Source organism: Trachypithecus francoisi, unplaced genomic scaffold (genome assembly GCF_009764315.1).
Source record: "Trachypithecus francoisi isolate TF-2019V2 unplaced genomic scaffold, Tfra_2.0 Lachesis_group10, whole genome shotgun sequence".
Classification (NCBI taxonomy): domain Eukaryota; kingdom Metazoa; phylum Chordata; class Mammalia; order Primates; family Cercopithecidae; genus Trachypithecus; species Trachypithecus francoisi.
The window spans coordinates 40871070-40888524 of NW_022681455.1; positions in this window are offsets into that span (position 1 = coordinate 40871070).

Genomic DNA, 17455 nt, shown 5'->3' on the forward strand with positions numbered 1-17455 from the left:
GTGACTCAGCATGAGTTCTGCCCTTCAGGTTTTCATTCTTGGAAAGTCTCAGCCTGTGGGGCCAGGTGGAGCAGAGCAGAGACAAGCAGAAAACCAGCATCTGCCACCTGGTCTCCAAGTCCTGTCCCCAGCAGCCTGGGGCTCACTCACAGTGGCCCTCAGCTGACTTATCTCCCCAAAACCAAACCACCTGGCTGGGCACGGTGGCTCATGCCTGTAATCCCAGCACTTTGGAAGGCCAAGGCGGGCGGATCATGAGGTCAGGAGATTGAGACCACCCTGGCTAACATGGTAAAACCCTGTCTCTACTAAAAATACAAAAAAGAATTAGCCAGACGTCATGGTGGGCGCCTGTAGTCCCAGCTACTCAGGAGGCTGAGGCAGGAGTATGTCGTGAATCTGGGAAGCGGAGCTTGCAGTGAGCCAAGATGGCACCAAGGCACTCTAGCCTGGGAGACAGAGCGAGACTCCATCTCAAAACAACAACAACAACAAAAAAAAAAAAAAAAAAAAAACAAATCACCTATAGTCACTTCATTTTCTGTGTCCAGAATGGGTTGTCCTAAATGTCCCACTGGCTTGGCTTGTCATCCAGGTCTCACACCGTCCAGCCCCACCTTATAGGACAGGATTATCCTCCCTACTCACAGCTATCCCTTCTCAAGGCCAACTCATCTATTCTGATTCCTAAAAGTACAGGCCCTGGTGTATGAGAAACTTGATTCTGCTACTAACTACATAGGACCCTAAGCATGTCGCTTACCCAACTGTTTCTCATCTTTAAAATGAGCTCATCATTGTCATAACTATCTCACATGGTGGACGTAAGAACAAAATAAGATACGGCCTTGAATTACATACTCGGTGCTAAGGTTAGACACTGATAGATTTGTGTGGTCAGCTAAATAATGCCTCCCAAAGATGCCCACATCCTGATCCCTAGGACCTGCAAAGAGACTTTGCAGATGTGATTAAATTAAGGGTCTTGAGATGGGGAGATGATCCTGGATTGTCTGAATGGGCCCAGTGTAATCACAAGCATCTTTATAAGAATGAGGCAGGAGGATCCCTTGGAGAAGGAGATATGATAATGGAAGCAGAAGTCAGAGTGATGTGAAGAAGAGTCCAGGGATCACAGCATAATCTTCCTCTAGAAACTCAAAAAGCCAAAGAAAGCCAGTTTCTTCCAGAGACTCCAGAAGGAACAAAACCAGCAGACACCTGAATTTTAGACATCTACCTTCTACCTACCTTCAAACCTCAGCACCAAGTAGGCAATTCAAGGCTGTATCTTATGTTGTGCTTTCATCCACCATGTGAGATAGTTATGATGATGATGAGCTCATTTTAAAGATAAGAAACTGATGGGAAGTGACATGCTTAGGGTCCTATATAGTCAGTGGCAGAATCAGGTAACAAACTGTGCTCTTTGAAGTCACCAAGTTTGTGGTGACTGCACCAGCAGGAAACTAACATGGTGCTCTAATACAGACATTTGGTTTCCCTCCTTCATATCAGTACTACTAGACTGTAGGGCTCATGTCTCACGGTTCTCTGAAACTCTCACAGTTCTATCACAATGCCCCACACAGAATATCCTACTAGAGATTGCCTAAAAGGCAGGAGAGTAAGTTACATGCTCTGAGCTTGCAAGTAGATGATCTAGGTTTGATCCCAAGTCTTCTATGTGCTCAATGTGATCTTGGGTAAATCATACCAACTACTTGACCCCCAGTTTCTTTTTCAATAAATGGGATAATGATACCTAACGGTATGATGAGTTCTCCAAAATGCATGGTATTCTTGTTCATTTTCCTTTTAATTTAAGAAAGCACACCCATGTTCAGGTGTGTCTCCATGTGTGTTTTCACTTTTCACAGTAACTTGATGATGGACCTAACTCCACATGAATATAAAAATCCTGCTTTTTCTCCCAGGTGGCCGCTGAGGACAATGAGTCTTCATTTGACACCTGGGACCCTATTTACTCATTCACAAAGCAAGGGGAAAAATAAAAATTGAAGGGATGGATATGAATGGTTTCTAAGGGCTCCATCATTCATTTGTTTAATCGCTGAATGTTTACAAAGCACTGAAGCTATGGAATAAACCACAGGGGGTCCTACTCTCAAGGTGATTACTGTCCAGTTGGGATAGATAGGGAAACATCTCTACAGTTCCATGGGGTTCATGGTGTGACATACACAGAACATACCAAGTTCGTAGTGCACATAGCAGTGAATGCTCTGCAAAGAAATAAAGACATCAGTCTCTTGGGGATGGAGGGTGATGAGGGAAAGGCCTTCTAGTGCTCACCTCGTGCTTTCCCTGGCACTGTAAAAAGATAAGAGAGTTCTCCCTTCTCTACAGATCTCTAGGAAAAGGGTGCCTGGTGGTTCCATGAGTAGTTTTCTAATGACGAACTCCCAGAACATTCCTAGGGTCTGACCAATGTTTCTTGATGATGAAACTCCTCTTCTGTATGAAGTTGTCTATTCTGTTCAGAAAATTATTTTGGAAGGTCGGATTAAAAAGCAGATGGAGGAGGGAGTGCTGAACAGTCACAGATAGGGAAATTAGGTGGGGTTTCAGGGAGCAAGTGGCATCTGGAACTTTGCTCTTAGGACCTCTCAGAGCACACCCAGATATGCCCCAACAGAGGCATCATGGTCAGAAGCACCCTCTGGTTGCCTCCCAGAAAGAACCTACCTTTGAAAAAATGGTCTCTCTTCCCTGCCTTCCTGTTCTGAGCTCTGGAGTCCAAGAATTGTGTAGCAAAGGCTCCCCAGGGCAAGGCATCCTAGAGGACCCAGCCTTCTCCCACTCTGGTTGACGGAGAAGTTTCCCAGGGTAAAGCCAGAGAGAGACAGTAGTAGGCTTGCCTTTAATCATTTTCCAATTTGCAGGCAGTGACAATTCTAGCTAGGGATGAGTAGGCACATTAAAGAGGAAAACACTCTGGTTCCTTAACAAGAGGGTAATGTACCTGTTTTCTCTTTCTAATGAACAGCACCACAAGATCAAGCATTTGTCATGAATTAGGAGGCAGGAGGCCAGAGTTCTTGATCAACTCAAGGATTAAACCATTCCACATACCCAGTTGTGCCCCTCCATGTGTGCCAGGCACCGTGGTGGGCATGGGGGTATGCAGACAGTAAGGTATAGCTCCTGCCTTGGACGTGCAGCATAATGCAATCATCTCTTTCTCTAACATTCCTGCCAAGTACAAGGGATATAAACACAACGAAAACATGATTCCTGCCTTTGAAGCGCTTATAACCTGGTTCATTCATTTAATAAACATTATTTGTGAGGTGCTAGGCTAGGCTTTGGGAATCACAGCTAAATTAGACAGTTACTACCTTCAAGGAAGCTGCATTCTCTTAATGCTACCTGAACGGCCCTTGCTGGGTTCCTGGATAAAATTTTGGCATCCTGGAATGCTAGAGTCATCTGGTCCACCCTTCCATTCAGTGTGGGACTAGGGTAGCCACAGAACTCTTCTGGCCAATGAGATAAAACTGGAAGTTGTTGGATGGCTCTTCTAGGAAAACTCGTGCAAAAGGGACAGACTCCATGAGCATGCCATCTGTCTGGCTTTAGACATTTGTCCTGTTTAGAAAGAGGTGTGACATTTGGAAATGCAGCAGCCCTGGAATGAATGAATGAATGAATGAACAATGAGAATGAAAGCTTCAAGCTAAGGAAGAGGGATGGAAAGACATCAGGGGCCTGAGTTCCAGTGGTGCTCCTATTGAGGCAGCATGGAGCCACCATACAAGACCTTGATGGCCTCTGCATCCATTACCTATGCTCCATAATAAACCACTCCAAACCTTAGTGGTTTAAGACAGCAAACATTTATTAATCACTACTTCTGTAGTTCAGAAATCTGGGTACAACTTAGCTGGGTGCCTCTGGCTCAGGGTCTCTCTTGAGGCTGCAGTTGTGCTGTCTGTCAAGGCTGCAGTCATCTCAAGGCTTGACTGAGATGGAAGAATCTGCTGCCAAATTCACTTAGGTTGTTTCTTTCTGGCAGCCTCAGTTTCCCAAGACACGGGCCTCTCTGTGAGTTGCCTGCATATGTTCACAGCATAGCAGCTGATGACCTAGGAGACAGCCAGGGAGCACCCAGGTTAGGAGTCACAGCCTAGTCCCAGAAATGACAGGCTGGCATTAATAAGAGGGGCTGGGGATCACTGAGAGGCATCATAGAGGTTGCCTACCACAGTCTCCGATCCCCAGGTTTCTTGTTGGCCAGCACAAAGAAATGCCTCTTTCATTTTAATCACTATTAATTGAGTGTTCTGCTATTTATAATCAAATGCACACCTGGTAAAGTCATAGCAATAGTTTACGTGTACAGTATATACCATTTACTATGTAACAAGCAATCTTCTAAATGCCTTTTATATATAAACTCATATAGGCCATGAAATAACCTTACAAGGGAGGTATTTTGTTATACTCATCTTGCAGATGAGAAAACAGAGGCACAAAGAGGGTACATAACAGACAGCCAGGAAGTGGCAGGTCCGTATGCACACCCAGGGAGTTGAGCTCCAGAGTCCACGCTCTTAATTAACCACTATGGTTCTCCTGCCAATAAGTGCCCACAATCCTGACCTTCTCTTCCTGTTCCAAAAGTCACCTCCTTGGTGGAGATTTCCCCGATCCCACTAGCCCTATGTTTGCCACAAATAAGATTCATTGTTCTCCCCTTCCCACAATGGCTTGTGCACCTCCATTAGCATGCTGCATTGTACTGGCATTAGTTATTTACATGGCTGAATCTCCTTCTGGACTGATTCTGAACTGAGAGCTGCTCCCTCGAGGTCGGGACATGAGTGAAAGTGAATGTGTGAGGACAAGAGAGTCCACATTTGTGTGTGGGTGTGAGTGTAAGCATGCAGAAACAATGGCCATGCAATAGTCTGCATTCCCATGGCTCAAAGATACCCAACAGATGTCTGCTGAATGAATGAATGAATGAATAGCAAATAAATGGTATATTCACCTGAACGCTTTCCAAGATCCTTCCTGGAGTAGGCTGAGGACAGGAGCTTTACCATCATCATTGAGATTCAGTAGAACAGTGGTTCTCCAGTTTCCATCAGGACCACCTCGAGGAACTGATTATTAGAAACACAGATGAAAATCATCGCTAACATTTTTCACTCCTTCCCTATATGCCAGGCACCTATCTGAGCACTTGGTTACCTTCATACATTTCATCCTCACAACTGCTTATTGGATGGGTATTGTAGGTAACCACACCTTACAGATTCAGAAACTGAAGCACAGAGAGGTTAAGTAACTAACTCAAGGTCACACAACTTCTAAGGGGTGGACCTGGGATTTGAACCCAGGCAGCCTGGGCTCCAGAGTCTATGCTCATAACTGTGCACACAATTGTCTCTATACCATTTTCTCATTGCCTTCTCACATGTTTTGCAAAATGGTTTCTGAACACCCTGGGTGAAGCTTAGAGAAATTTGTGAGTCAACAATATCTAGAAAAAGTGAACCTTGTAAAGGCTTCTGGCCCCCAGGCCAGAAAGAGGCTGTTAAGGCCCCAGCACACTGGGATAGACTCAGCTGGGGAAGTCAGAGAGCAGCCTTCGCCCTCCTTTGACCCTCAACCATTAGCACTCAGCCTTCCCCTGGAAAACAGGATGGCTGAGACGATACAGTGTACCTGCCCTCCACATCTGTATGTGCCAGACAGGGGACATGGTTAGGTGTGGCCCACTGCAAGCTCCAGGACACTCCAGCCAGTGGCATTCCAGACTGAGAAGGCTGCAAGGTGAGATGGGGGTGGAGGCAGCCTGTTTTCCCCCATCCTCCACAGCTCACTAGGGCAGCCCAGGGGCCAGATGTGTCACTGCTGTGGCTTCAGGGCAGGCTGTGAGGGAATGATCTGTGGTTCTCTCGAGGCCCTCTGAGTGCGGCAATGTTTAAAAGCCTTAAATAAATTCCCATCTAATTTAAACTAGCTCCCATCTCCAGCTCGAGCTCTCAGCCGGAGCATGAAACGAGCAGGCGGGGTTTCTCCTGCAGCTGTGTCTCCTCCATGGGCCCCACGGGACCCACTCGATGACCTAGCAGGTCTTTTCCATCTCTGGTATCTATGGCTTCAGCTTCTCTCCCTCCCCTCCTTCCCTAAGCTCCCCTGCCCCTAACAGCTGGCCTCCTGGGACTGCGCTCTCTGCTCTTCCCCAGCACCGCTAGGCTGTTCCACAGCCCTCTCCACCCGTCTGTAGGTATGGACAGAGAGAAAGGCAGTCTTCAAAACTGCACCCTTCCCTAATGTAGCCTATCTCTCTTAGAAGCTAGCTGAAGGCTGGCTTTTCCTTCTTCCGGGTCTCAGCTCTTCTCTTGCTCCCAGAGAGACCTCTCCACCACTCAACTCCCTCCAGGCCCCCGCCTTCTCCTGTCCCCTTGAGGAAATGGCCCTCCCACCAGTTCTCCCTCCCCTTCTAGCCACAACTATGGGGGTCCCTCACACTCCACACTTGCCCTCTTGGGGCCTTGGCACTGAGAGGCCCTGCTCCTTACAGTGCTCCCTCCTGGACCCAGAGCCTCCCTGCCTGGCTTCACTCAGGTCTCTGCTCAAATACCACTGCCTCAGACAGGCCTTCCCTGGACTCATTACCTCCTCCTACTACCATATATTTTTATTACACTTATCACATCCTGCCACATTTTTTTATTAAATACGGTAAACACACTATCTAGAACATATATAAGTATAATATGCTTGTTTTATTATTGTCTCTCCAGCTTAAATACAATTCCCTTGAGGGCACGAACACTTCTCTATGTCCTCAGCACTCAGAGCAGTGTCTGGTACACAGGAGATGGTTGTTGGTTGAGTGAATGCATGGTAAGTGAGAGGACGAATAAAAGCATGAGTTAATCCAGGGAAACCAAGCTAGGTGCTAACAAATAAGGGGTGGAAGAGCCTGGAGTTGTCTGAGCAGATAGGCTTTGGAGGTCGGCGTAGGATGGCCTAGGCTTAGAGCTAAAACTCAGGGGCCAGATGCCTTGCCTGGTTCCCAGCCCAGCTCTGCCAATTTCCAGTTCTGTGACCTTGGCCAAGTCACTGAACCTCTCTGCGCTTCACTAGGGAAGCTCAGGGGCCAGATGGATCTCTGCACAATGGGGATGACAGCACTACTCTCAGGTTATTATGAGGATTCCACAAGGAGATATTTGCTTGTAACTGCCCGGCCTATGGCAAGGGCTCCAAAGGTGTTAAACGTATGAGACAGACCTGTCTACAAGAGGAAAGTGAAGCCCAGAGGAAAACAGCTCGGCCCCCGCTGCATCACAGGGGGGTGAGGCTGAGCAGGCTTTAAACTCTGCAGGGGGCTTCCTCTCACAGAGCCGCTGCTGGTGCCAGGGAGGAGCTGAACTTCCAGAGCTCCAGAGAAGATTCCCGCCTTGGGCTGACAGGTGAGCTGAGGACACTGTGAAGACAGCAAAACCCGGCTTCCTGAGACTCTGGGGTCTGGGAGAGAGGAAGAGGGAAGAAGCACTGGTCCAAGGGTGAGCCAGAGGCAAGGATCATAACTGAAAGGGGACTGGAAACAGGGCTGGGCTGGAGGGCCCAGCTTCCCCATTCAAAGAGCCTGCCAAGACTGCTGACCGTGGCATGGGCGCCATGGGGGAGAGAGATGTTGCCAAGGGCAGAGTGAGGACTGGACCCTGCATCCCAGACACCTGCTCTCCTGGCAGGAATGGGCAGAGGAAAGTGGCCTGGCAGAACTGGCACTGGGAACTTGGTAGATGGAGACTTTGGGTTGGGGTGTCTGAGGATAACCAGGATTTTTGCATACTGTGTAGGGGGAAGAATGGCACCAGCAATGCTGGGGTGAAACTCTTGGTGGAGGAGCACAGTGCCCCCTACCCCAGGGAAAGCAGTGAAGTAGAAGAGGGTCGCCCTGGGTGCCCACCCCCCACCAGCTTCCACCACCACTGTCAGCACAAACACTCCCATTCCTGGGGCCTCACCTTTACTTCCACTTCTCCCACCTACCCCTTCCCTCCCCACACCTACCTGTTCTGTGCTTCACTCCCTGCCATTCCTGCTCTCTGCAGGGTGGCAAGCTGCTACCCTGGTAAAGGAAACCACAGGAATACATCAAGGGCACTAAGATAATGTACTTGCATTTTAAGAGGTAATGAATACTCCAACAACCCAAGGCGGATCACTAATGCTTTAACAATTCAGTTAACAAACATGCCTACTACAGCATGAAGGGTTTTGCTCTTGGTACTGGAGATCAGTGGAGTGTAGGATATTTAAGAGCCAGTTAGGCGACGGCAGGATGTATAGGGAATAGTAGAACACCCTTTGCGCTTAGAATCAAAGCAGGCAGCAAGTGCCTGTTCTCCTGGTGAGTGGGAGAGGAGTGACGACTTCGGAGCAAGGTTGAACCTAGAGTCTAGGGCTCTATGAGGCAGACAGAGGAGGTTGGCAAAGCTTTGGCTTCCTGAAAGACAGAATTCCTGGGCAGGTGCTAGGCAGTGGCTCCATCCATTTGGGTAGAGCTCACAGGGACCTGGATGAAATCACAGGTCGATAACCAGGCTCTCAGAACGAGAGGAGAGCAGTCTTTGAGACAGCAGGCTGTCCAGGCTGGATGCATTTGCTCAAGAGATCAATATGTAATCCAAACCAGATTGTTCCCTCCTTCCTCCCTCCCTCTTTCCTTCAGAGAATTTGAAGCAGAGGAAAGCAAAAAATCTTCAATGTGAATGAGACAGAAAGTCAGGATTGTACTGACCTCTCTGAAGATGCTCCTCCTGCCCTCTTCCGGGAAAGGAAGGCCAAAAGCAAGGGGCTGGGAGGCAGGTGAGTCTGAAGAGATGCACCTAGGAGGTGGGCGGGACAGTGAGAGGAGCACTTTCCCTGGCCCTTGGCACCTGCATGGAGATGAGTTAGGACAGGAAGCATCATTGTGGGTGGAAGGGCCCGCAGGGGTGTTTTCCTGTGTCAAGTATTGATGGGCAACTGGTCCATTTGGAGGGTGTTTGTAAGGAAGTGCAGGTGTTTATAAACAGAACACAGGCTAATCTAGGGGTAAAGCAGAGGGAGAGAAATCTGGAACTGATTGAATTATTTGCCAAGGTAGCAGGAGGCTTCTGCTGGACAGTTGAGAAAGGCAGGAAGACTAGACAAGGAGAGCGGCAGCTCCGTTTCCCTATTGGACACATAAGCACGAAGGGAAATGACATGGGTTTCTGTCATCAGGGAGTCTTCACCCTGTGGGACCGACTGACTCCAGAAGGGATCCTTTCAATCCCACCAACAGGGTGGATACAGAGAGAAAAGCTGCAAGAAGACTGAGGCACGAGCAACCAACTTGAGGGAGGCAGGGAAGGTTTTCAACAAAAGGTGACCATGGATCTGAGTCTTCAGGAATAGATGGATTGGAGTGCACACAGTTTATTTGGGAATGGATCTTCCAAAAATATTAGTAGGGAATGGAATCATGAGACAGGAAGGGAAGACACTGAATGAAAGGCGTGTTATCAACAAATGTAAATGAGGCTCAATCCTACTAGGGAACCATGGGAGTTAGAGCAATAGGACAACCAGGGCCTTAGAATTCTCCCCTGAAGTGCGGATATTTAGGGTACCTATTAACCACTCCTATCAGTCCCCAACAAGAGCCATTCATTCCCCACAGTGGTCATTCAGGCTCCAACAGCCAGCAAGAGACTGCAGGCAAAGAGGTACAGGTGCTACCAATGAGCTTGGGTCCATGTGTATGTGCTTAAAGAATAAGGTCTGATGGAACGGCGGGTGAGCCTCAGCTGTGTCTGGTGTAGACTCAGGAGGGTAAGGAAGGGTGGGCATTTGAGGATGGTGGATTAGCATGTACAAAGACCCAGAGGAGATCTGGAAGCGGGCAAGGGCAGGACATGAGGGAAGGGGGGCATCCTGGGGAATAATGCAGAGATTTTGACTGGGAAAGACTAAATCATTAGGAATGATGACAGACCTCGAACTGCAGAACATCTCCAAGTCCAGCTTATTTCCTAAGCTATTCAAGTCTAGGTACTATAGCCAGACTCTGAAGCCCTGGATTCCTAATTTTTTAGGGCCTGAGAAATGCAAACACTAATAACTACAGAGAGAAAGTGATTTGCCCAAACCCACACAGCTGGTTAATGGCCATGCCAGGATTAGAATCCATGACTGTGGCTCCCTAAAATATTAGTGGCCTGGCCTGCAACTGTCCTTGGAGAAATCCATCTCAGGCCATAACCTTCCTGTAGATGGCATGATCCCTACAGGCAACCCCACACACTTCAGCAAAGGGGGTTGGCATTCGCAAGGTCTAGAAAGTGTCTGGGCCTATAGAAATAAAGGAAGAGCCCCATTCCTTGGAATGACTCCAGGCTGCAGTTCTAGCTTGGTTTATGTCCTTCCAGTCTTTTTCCCAGGCATATTAAACCCATCAGGGAATAGATGCCTCACCAGGGGAGGAAGGTGAGGAGAGTTTGAAGAAGGAGTTTACAAGGTATGGGGCAGGGTTTAAGGAAATCAGCAAGGTAGGATGCAACACCTGGGGCTGGCCCTCAGCGAGTGCAGTTAACACCGCCCCCACCCCCACAGGAAGGGGTGAGGGGAGGGAGGGAGCAGTTACCAGGACCTGGAAGGCCTAAAGGTCTTGTGGAAGGGCTGCCTGGGGAGAAGAGCCACCTCAGTAGGGAGATGTAGCAGCTTGGCAGGGAGGGAACGAATGCTGGCCTCACTCTCCTTCTCTCCCATCGACTGGGCCATCAGGAAGCCAGAGGGCAGGAAGTAGGTTGATGCAGTCCACACAGACAAGCCTCTGAGGGCAGAGAGTGGGTGCAGAGGGGGAGTGTGGATCTGAAAGGGCCAAGGGAAGGGATCTGGCACCCATAATAGAGCGGGTGAGAGACTGAGAGAGTGAGAGAGTAAGTGACTGAGAGTGCTCTCCATATGCATATATATAGTAGAACAGTGCAAATGCTGTTTCATGGCCTAATTTCCTTTGAAACAAATGTTAGACTGTTGAAGAGAGAATTCCCATCTCTGAGGAGGACCCCATTATCCAGCCCACCCTGCACCCAGGGCTGCTCCTTCAGGGAGCTTCGTTGGCTCATTACGCTAACAAGTCTCAGCCTTCTTACTTAGCCAGGCATCCTGATGCCTCTCCTTCTTCTGCCTCCTAATGAGAAACTAGTGTGGCCCTGCAAAGGGAATGCAGAGACAAGCAGTGGTCGTGCAGGGGTTGCCATGGAAAACAAACTGTCCACAGGAACAGGCATCATCTTGGGGAACAAGGGGCATTTCAGCCCAGTGCTCTCAAATCCAAGTGTGCACACGTGTTCCCTTAAAGTCAACTTCAAGTCTGGTTTAGGAGGTCTGGTAGGCGGGGGTGGGGGGTTAGGGGGAGAGGGCTGGGCATCTCTAAGAAGCTCCTGGATGAGGCCAATGCAGCAGCCTCTGCCTGTGCTTGGAGTAGCGAGTTTCCAGAGAAGCTTTGAGACCTGTGTGCTCAAGCCCAAGGGGAGGGGAAGTTGGGGTCATTGCAGGCAACTGACTAAAGGAAGTAGAACTTATCTTTCTCCCCAAACCTAACCTGTCAATGGGCCTGAAATTCTACCATTAGAGTCACCTCTTTCAAGTTGGTAATTAAATTCAGCTTCTCTTTTTGGAGGGTAAATCATACTCAGCCCTTCATGCTTTGGCTCTACCCTGTTCGTCTATTGAGATTAATCCCTCAACAAAGGCAAGGCACTGAAGAAAAGGGACACAAGGCTGGGATGTTCTGATGAGATGGGTGGGGCTCACCAAGCAGAGATCTGGCTGTATTTCCCAGTGACCAGGTCTGGGACGGCCACAGCAGGGGTTGTGAGGGGCTAAAACTCAGGTTCACCCACCCATTATGTTCCCTAGAGACAGGTCCACAGGAATCTCTGGAGGCTCGAGTCCCATAAGCCCCATCTTCCTATTATTAGGGGGTCTTCCTTTTGAATAACGCTGAGCCAAGAGTGCCTTCTTTAAAGCTTGGCCTTTTCTACCTTTAAGAATGAAGGGAAAAGACCCACAATTTTTCACCTTTGCCCACCAGAGTATGAGAGGTCAGTATGCACGTCTAATTTGGTCTCCTCTGGACTTCCAGCGTCTAGAGCAGAGCCTCACACAAAGTAGGCACCCAGGAATGTTCACTGAATGAGGAAAGACTTCCCTGCCAAAAGCTTTCTTCATCAGCTGGCTGCTGGTCTTGGAGGGGAAAGTAAACCATGATGGGTGATTGACTGGATTAACTGAACCCTAGGACTTCAGAATTAGAGGAAAAGGAACTTCTGCCTCTAAATGTTTAAGACACTTGATCAGGGAACTCAAACAATTTATTTTAAGAATCAGGAAACTGAAACTCAGAAAGGAGAAGAGGTTTCCCCGAGATCGCACAGCACATTTCTAGGGTTAGGCCCTAGAACTCTGACTCCCAATTCAGGTATCCATTCATTCATTCATTCATTCAACAGCTGCCCATTGCGCAACTGCTTTTCCCCGGAGCTGTTGTAGTTGCTAAGGATTCAGAGAAAACAAGAAGGCAAAGTCCCTGCCCTTATGGAGCTTACATTCCAGGGGAAAAGACAGAAATAAGCACATGAATCAGCAAATAAATTCAGAAAGGGATAATAGCTATAAAAGAAAGAAAACAGGCCAGTGAGCTAAGATGTGTGTGCAGTGGGTGGACACCCAAAGGAAAGGTGGTTTTCTGAAGCTTGAAACTGAGAATTATGCATAGAAGGATGAACAGATACAGCCCCTGCCTCGGGTGCCTAATTTCCTTACTCCCCACATTCTGCTCTGCATCTTCCCAGAGTTCTCCCTCCTGTCCCTTCCTCACCCTGCTCTGAAATAATCAGTCAGACTACGGTTGTCTCGGTCACACTCCAACCACCTCTGGCTGTCTCCCAGCCTCCAGCCTCACAGCCAGAGTGGGAGCTCAGATACCAAAGTGCCTCCATGGTCATACCTCCTTCAGTACCAGAACTGGAAAAGACTAATATTCTGCTTTAAGTCCAAATACCCTAGATTACAAAGAAAGAGCCTGAGGTCCAGAGAGGGCAAGTAACTTGCCCAAGGTCACACAGTAAGTAGTTGGCAGAATTTCCACTTTCTCGCGTCCCCCTGTGTTTCCTCCTTTACTCCCAGTCAGCCCTCTAGGAATCCTCAGGGGTTTTCAGGGATGTTCAGCAGGCCCTCATCTTGGGCTGCTTCCCCTAGCCCCCAAGGAAACCCGATGTGCAGTGTGCGGCCTCTCTGCCATCTTGTGGCTGCTCCTAAGAATGTCGCCTGCCTGGCCAGTTTGGAAAAAGTGCCACAGAATTCTCACTGGGATCTGAACTCTCCTCCCAGTACCCGTAACTTCTGGCAAAAGAGCTTCACCCACACAAATGCTCACCTCCAAGAAAGAAGCTAGGGCGAAGCGTCAGGCCTGCCCCTCCCCAGCTCTGGACAGACCACAGCAGAGTCACTTCTCCCTTCTGCCTCAGTTCCTTCCTCCGTAAAAGGAGGGGAATAATTTCTTCCCACCCACTGCTGGAGCGGTTGTAAGGCAGGAACAGATCATAGATGCATAAGTGGTCTGAGAGGGGAAAAGTGCTACGTCACTGTTGTCATCCCGCTCTTTCATGTAGCAGGTGCCCTAACCCACCCCAAAGAGCCTGGATTAGGTGGGCATGAGATGCGGACTTCCCTGACATCTCATTTGCATACGCAGAAGGCTCATCTGCAGGATGCAAGGCCTCTGCTGCCTGCAGTGGGATTAACTCTTTCCATGGCCACTGTCTGGTCTGTCAGGATGTCTGTCTGCAGTCAGGGGAAGGGACAGTATCTGCAGTCAGGGGAAGGGACAGTATCTGGGTAATCTGACACTGACCCCAGTGTCAGGTTCATGAGGTAGCAGGTGTCTCCAGGTGTGCAGGTGCTGTCAGCGCTCTGCGCAGATCTTCTGACTTAACCCCATCTGTGTGTCCTCTCCCGAGGACATTTTCTGTCCACCTGAGCCCACTCTGCCATCTGTTGGCAGGCCAGAGATGTCTAGGGATAAATGCCCTGCTCCCTACCCCAGCTCTGACATGCTGGCTCCCAGAGCTCCCCTGCGGGACTAAGCCCCCACACACACAGGGATGGCTGACTTGATGATGCTCCCTTATTGGGGCTTCCAGGTTTTGTCCCACTTCCCCTCTGTCCTCCTGGGGTTTCCTTCACCTCCCAATAAACTATATGCATTCATACCCTCCTCTTAGAGTGAACACCAGTATATTCCCCAAGCCCTCACGCCCCACCGTGCACCTGGCTCTCTACACTTGAGCCTGGCCAGCCCTTCCCTACCACCATCAGGAGGGACCAGGGGAAGAGAGATTTCTCCAAAGGGCTGGAATCCATGCCTCTCTTTGTATTCCAGCTGCTGCTCCCATCTCCTGTCACGTCATTTAGATCAATGGATTATCAAATGTTTATTGAACATTTCTTGTGTTTCAACCCCTATGTTAGATGCTAAGAACACAGTTGTAAGATTACTCAAGGACAAATGTACTGTCCTTGAAAGGCAAATACAAAATAAGCATACACACAAATGGAAGTGAGCAGTCTGAGTCATGACAGAGGCCATGAAGGAAAGCAGGCTGCTGTGGGAGAGGAGTGGCAAGGGGCATATTACAGGGGAAGAGGCCAGGGTAGGCGGGCCCAAGGAAGGGCTACACAGGCTGATTGCTGCAGAGACAGAAGGAGCCAGCCAAGCAAACACTGGGTGGAAATGCTCCAGGCAGAAGGACCAGGCAGCACAGAGGGCCTGGGATGGGAAACACGGAGAAGGCAGAGTGGTGAACCGTGACACAGAAGAGGAGAGCCTCTCGGGGAGCTGCTGGCACAGCAGGTAGGGCACAGCCACACAGGGCTGCGGAAGCCTTCTGAGGGCATCTGCATTGCACTTTCAGTTCAGTGAGAAGCCCAGGACAGTGTAAAAATAGGATTAATATGATTGTTTAGACTGAGTGCAGTGGCTCACGCCTGTAATCCTAACACTTTGGGAGACCAATGCAGGAGGATCACTTGAGCCCAGGGGTTTGAGACCAGCCTTGTCAACATAGGGAGACCCCTTCTCTACAAAAACTTTTTAAAAATTAGCCGAGTGGGCCAGGCACAGTGGCTTACACCTGTAATCCCAGCATTTTGGGAGGCCGAGGCGGGCAGATCACAAGGTCAGGAGTTCGAGACCAGCCTGGCCAATATGGTGAAACCCCATCTCTACTAAAAATACAAAAATTAGCCAGGTGTGGTGGCGGATGCCTGTAGTCCCAGCTACTCGGGAGGCAGGAGAATCTCTTGAACCTGGGATGTGGAGGTTGCAGTGAGCCGAGATCAGGCCACTGCACTCCAGCCTGGGAGACAGAGCGAGACTCTGAGACTCTGTCTCAAAACAAAAAATTAGCTGAGTGTAGTGGTATGCCTCTGTGGTCTTAGCTACTCCAAAGGCTAAGACAGGTGGATCACTTGAGCCTGGGAGATTGACGCTGCAGTGAGCTATGATTATGCCACTGCACTCCAGCCTGGGCAATAGAGCAAGACCCTGTTACAAAGAATAATAACAAAAAAAAAGAACGTGGTTGTTTGAAAAGATCTGTCTGGCTGCCAGGTGAAGCCTGGACTGGAGGAAACCAAGTAGATGTAAGGAGGCCTTTGCAATTCAGAGACCATTGCAATTGTTCAAAGGAGAAAAAGCAGTAACTGAGACTAGAATAATGGAAATGCATGGTGATGAAGATAATTTCATGAATACGTCAACAGACCCATAGACACCAGCAAAGTAAGCATCGGGAGTTGGGAATTAAAGTATTTTTATAAGCAAAACCTAAGGGTAACTGTGATGGTTAATACTGAGGGTCAACTTGTTGATTGGATTGAAGGATGCGAAGTATTGTTCCTGGGTGTGTCTGTAAGGGTGTTGCCAAAGGAGATTATTAACATTCGAGTCAGTGGACTGGGAGAGGCAGACCCACTCTCAGCCGGGATGGGCACCATCTAATCAGCTGCCGGCATAAAAGCAGGAATAGAAAGAGCTGACTTGCTGAGTCTTCTGGCCTCCATCTTTCTCTCATGCTGGATGCTTCCTGCTCATGAACATCGAACTCCAAGTTCATCAGCTTTTGGACTCTTGGACCTGTACCAGTGGTTTGCCAAGGGCTCTTGGGCCTTCAGTCACAGACTGAAGGCTGCACTGTCAGTTCCCTACTTTTGAGGTTTGGGGACTCAGACCAGCTTCCTTGCTCTTCAGCTTGCAGCTGGCCTATTGTGAGACTTCACCTTGTGATCGTGTGAGTCAATACTCCTTAATAAACTCCCCTTTATATATACATCTATCCTATTAGTCCTGTCCCTCTAGAGAATCCTGACTAATACAGATTTTGGTACTGGAAGTGGAGCATTACCTAAGGATAGCAGTTAGAACAAAAATATAAACCTTCTTAGATACCAAAAGTTATAAAAATATACCTAACTCCTCATATCCCTGCAAAAGAGAGAAAAAACAAAATGTAGTCACATGGAATATTCTCTTTCTTTCTCTACACTCATGCACACACACACCTATTTGCAGAAAATACAAAGGACACAGGAACTTGCTAAACTATCCCACAGGGAGGAAATCAGCAAAATTCAGACTCTGTAAAGCTCTTCAGGGCAAATGATCCAAATTATTCATTAAGAAATTGGATGGACATTAAAAGACATAGGGGAACAAACAAAAAAGATTTAAGACACATGTCAGCCAATCTTACTTGAATCCTGATTCAAACTTTACTAAAATATGTTTTTCTCAAGCCAATCATGAAAGTATAAACACTGACCTTATATTTCTTTATTTGAAGAAATTACTTAAAATATTAGAAGTGATCAGGGTCAGGTGGTTATGTTTTTCTAATGTAGTATGTACGTTTTTAAATCGAGTAGATATCTTTTACAGAAATATACTAACCTATTTATGGGCAAAATTATACAATGTGTTGGGTTTGTTTCAAAATAACCTGGAGTGAAGAAGTGGATACGGTAGTTGATGAATCAAGATTCACCACATGTTGATAACTGTTGAAGCTGGTGATAAATACTTTGGTATAAAGTATTTTTTTCTCTACTCTTACAGATACTTGAAAAAATCTATGGGAAAAATGTTGAATGGAACCAAGAAAAATGAGAAGATGGAGAAATGTCTTGGAGACAGAAGTGATCTAATATACTATGGTATGGGATGATTGGCATGATGGGGGCCATGAGGGAACTGGAAGTATCAGAGCAGCATCCAGGTCTCTGGCTTACCCCGCTCATCACACGGTGGTTGTACTAGCCAGCTCGAAGACTGTGAAGTCTCCAGAACTGAAAGTAAGACTTGGCAGGATGGGTT